The following is a 4,777-nucleotide window of genomic DNA, read 5'->3' as shown; positions in this document are numbered from 1 at the left end:
CAAACCAATAAATTCGGACCAAAGAAGGACAACTTGTTTTGCTTCAATTTGAGGAGTCAATAGTTGCTAGACAAAAACTAAGGGGAATGACATGATGTAAGTATTATCGGCAATGGAGAATGTATTAGTATACTATACCCAATTGACTGCCGGTATTTGAACTTTAACTCCCCGGGCATTTGTGTTGCAATAATGCTGTAATATAAACTTACAATGATATTTTTATTGGAACAATTTCATGATTGAAAGTGTCAAAATTGTTTTTATTTTGAATTTAATATAATTTTCTTTACTTTTAAGAATCGCAATTTTAAACTCAAATGTCTTCCCGTATATGTATCACTACTTCAGCAATTTGCTGTTTTGCTGGGTCACTACTTTTTCTATGTACACAATGTTAAAACCTAGTACCGTAATGAAATTACATATTTAGGCATAAATTAAACATATTCATTTTTTGCAATATGGAATTCTATTCATTTATTTTTTCATAATATAACATCAATTACGAGGATTGATCATTGCTTTGGATCGACAAAAGCGTCACTGTAATTATACTTTCGCAATTTTTCAAAATAGCAAAAACACTCGGTTTCAGTTCATGTCTGACATTTCCTACAAATCCCTATCAAAATCTTAGATGCATTATTACTGACATTTATATACAGTCCATTCACAACGTCAAATTAAACACCTTAAATCTGCTTCTCTGTCTGTTTTGTTCCGTAAACAAAATAAAGAGCTTGTCCGAGGATAAACATTATGCTTCTGAATCTACTTCATCTTTTTGCGATACATACGATTTCTTCTGGAAAATCCTCTGTTTACTTTATATTTCATTCGTATTTCCAACCGCTTTGCACTTGAACTTCAACGGAAGTAGTAATATTCCGCAAAGCTTCAATTGCGGTTTTTTTCTTCAAAATATGAGTAAATTCTCTGTCCTACTTCATTTTATTCACTAGAAAATGCGTTTTTTCTTTGTCAAAAATAGTGTTATATTTATTTGTCGACCTTTGTGCAATGGATTGTAATTCTTTGCCCAAGTAGCATTTGCGATGAGTAATTATTATGTTAACGTTCTATTCCGATAAAAATGGATACAACCCTATGTGGGTTGACATCTCTGCAGCATCTGTCATGTCATTCCAAGTTCTTAAAAATGGATTAGGGTTTTACGGAGGATATGATAACAATCTTTACCTATATTTTTGTTTCCTCGACAAAAATTTAGTTAGATTCCTCTCTTTGTCCGGAGTTGTGAATTTATAGAAATATTTTACAGGAGGAGTATCATCCCATGGAAGGGTTTCCACGACCCACACGGCGAGAAAATGGATTAAATTCATGTGGGTTTTCAAAGTGTTCAACATACCGCAATTTGTCCGCCATCGGTCAACTAACGGAAACATCTTCATCATCGTCTTGGTCAGTTTATTTCAGATTCTTCAAACTGTACCTCAAAATCAAAATCGTTTTAAGAATTGGAATTCGCGTTTCTCATAATCACTGTCGACATAAAACTTGTAGTTTTACGAGTGAGCAAAGTTTAATGCCTCTATTATTCGTTCAAGTTAAAAGAAATGTTTGTTTTACTGTGAAAGAGTACATGCACTGCAGTTTTGTTACGGATTGATCAGATTACCTTTTAATTAAAAGATAAATTTTTCAGTTACATGCAATTCTTTCTTACATGTTTGGTTTATTAAACGAATGAATTATACTATATGTATACTGACCTTTGCAAATTCTCGCCAAATACAATGCTTGCCAACACCTTGGTATTCAGGGTCATGAAGTACATTGCTTTTTTTTGGATATCGTTGGTCCAAAACATATAGGCTGAGACGGCAAATTGAATACAGAGCGTTAGCGCGGTATGAAAATTGTCTGCACAGTCTGACCAGGCTGAAGCTAGCAGCGCGAGGCCCGTAGAAGCTAGTAGCCAATTAGGAAAATCATCAAAGTACTGAGAGTACTCGAACAAAATTATTTTTTACTTTATTATCGGCATATTTTAATTAATATCAAGATGATTAATGCTCAATAATTTGAACGAGCATTGACTACTTCGAAGTCAGTAAAACTCGCCTGGTTAAGAGTCATTACTGCATCTTTGTTGAATATAAAGCAAATCAATATTGACATTTGTCTATATGGGTCATAAGTTATGAAAATAATGTTATCCTAAGTGTAGTCTTCTTAATACAATTGAAACAAAACTTAATGCATCGTATTAAGTGATATGCAAACGTATAATGATATATAAGACATGATAAAAAAAGTAAATTAAATATACAATAACATTCTTTATATATTGTAATCAAAACACACATAAGCATTGTCAATTGAAAACGAGCGTTTGGAAAAAAATCTTTTGATAAAAATACAATACTTACTATACATTTGATTAGCCCCACCACATAAAACACAAACAAACAAACAATCTAACAAACATAACACAAAACACATACAATAAAAACTCCGAGCCCATCCAGTGTGGCAAGATACTTTGTTAATATCGAAGTTGAACATGTGCGTGTTAAAAATTTATCCTCGGGTCTTTTCACTTTCCCGGAAACAACATCAATCGAAAATTAAACAGACATCGTATTATTACGAAAATGAGACAATAAGACACCTAACATTGTGGTTTTATTCTCAACAAAAAATTAGCATTTGTCACAGTCAAAAACGGCAAAGATCCTTAAGTGAAATTGGGATTATTTTGTCTAAGCCATGTTTTGAACATTCGAGGAATACAATAATGACAATGAAAAGAGTCGGTTTAGCTCAACCGAACTTTGTCATATTTTAGCATCTCACAATGAAATAGGGCTTAAAGGTGGGTCATTATCTCTTTTATCTTTGACGTGTGCATCAAACGAATACCAGGAAAGTGTAGGAGACCTATGGGGCAATTATTTCCCGGTCTCAAACTTGGGTTGCAGGGGTACCACCAAGTGGCTCCCAGGGGTTTGGGCTCATTTCAAGGGTTTATATCTCACTTGAGTTTGATCATAAGAACTTAAAAATACTAGGATTAGGTAGAGGACATCAAGAGGTATTCATAACAAGTGTTAAAAAGCGCCTATAACCCTTAAAAGAGTCAGTTTAGCTCACCCGGACTTTGTCATACTTTAGCACTTCACTGTGAAATAGGGGTGAAAGGTGGGCCATTATCTCTTTTATCTTTGACGTGTGCATCAAACGAACACCAGGGCAGTGTAGGGGACCTATAGGGCTATTATTTCCCGGTCTCAAATTTGGGCTGTAGGGGTACCACGAAGTGGCTCCCAGGGGTTTGGGTTCATTTCAAGGGTTTATATCTCACTTGAGCGGAATTCAACATAAGCCACCAGGATCAGGTTGCTCAAAACACTGGTTGACTTTAACCAATTGTTAATTCCTTTATCCAGTTGTTAAATTTTGACCAGCGGTTTAACTCTGTTGCTTGAAAACTAACCACTGGTTGAATGGCTTAACCAGAGGTTCACTTTTGGCTAAAGTTAACCATTCTGCAAATCTGGGTTAAGTCTTCTTACCAGTGGTTAACGTAGATTCTCGCTTGTTGTTGATGTCAATTTTGGTAGACTTCACAGGAATAATTGAGTTAATAGATATTGTAACGTGTTTCTCTAACAACAATAAATATAAGGGTTCTTTTTAATGGATATATAACTTTCCCAAGATACTCTGAGTATTTTGATTGGTCCGATTATAAAAAGATTTTCATCTACTTTTTCTGAGTTCAAATGATTTGCTTCTATTAAAATTATTTTCTTCTACTCTTCCTGAGTTTAAATGATTTGCTTTTATTAAAATGATTTTACCAGAGACTTTACAAGGTATTCTATAGACTGGGTCTACTGTCACCGCAGACTTTCCGGTACTGGGTTCCTATTGATATTGGGAATCAGGTGCCTTAATTTTATACAGATCTACTACGTCCTGATTCCCAACTTAATTCCCCAGATACTAATACTGCTGGTGAAACTATATGTTATTTCTACCCTAGCCTTTCCTGACGTTAACCTTCTTAATACTTTTCTTCTTCTGCTCAGGCTTCTTCGATGTGTCGCATTTGAGCTTCTCAGCCAGACTGCCTCAGCTGCCAGATGAGCAGACTTATATACCCTTGGAACAGTTTATTCTAAGGGGTGTCAGGTCATTTCATTTTATGGGTGTGTTCAATTCGTTTCAATAATTCTGTCATAATTTTCGACACAACATAAACAATTAATGAATGAGACATATTTTAAAATTATAATTGTAATATATATTACTTTTATCATTGCATATCTTAATATAGCTGCAATAATAAAGCCCTCTCCCGTTTTTTTGTTTTTTGTTTTTTGTTGTTTTTTTTTGGGGGGGGGGGGGCTACAACTCCATAGGATCTCCGTAATAGTGCAAGTGCAGGAGTGATTCACTTCCGCAACGATTTCGGCTCAAATCTCAAATGACAATAACATTTGCATTTCTTACCTGAACTCAAACATTGTAGTTATGTATGGCATAGATTTATCCAAAAATATCAAGTATAGTCCATATATCGGTTATTTTTCGTGTATGTCAAGAATGCAAGTTAAATATGAATTTTCGATTATATACCATCTCCTTAAATGATGTTTTAGTGATAGAACGAGGTGAGATTGCTCATTTACATTGACACTCACGTTATCAAGCCAATCAATAGTCCAAGCATAAATCCCAATAATCAAGCAAAAACTGTCATGGCTGCTGAAAAAAAACCGACTGGTGAACATACTTTCAT

Source organism: Crassostrea angulata, chromosome 2 (assembly GCF_025612915.1).
Source record: "Crassostrea angulata isolate pt1a10 chromosome 2, ASM2561291v2, whole genome shotgun sequence".
NCBI classification, from domain to species: domain Eukaryota; kingdom Metazoa; phylum Mollusca; class Bivalvia; order Ostreida; family Ostreidae; genus Magallana; species Magallana angulata.
The sequence above is the reverse complement of the archived record's forward strand: the minus strand, read 5'-3'. Positions refer to the sequence as shown.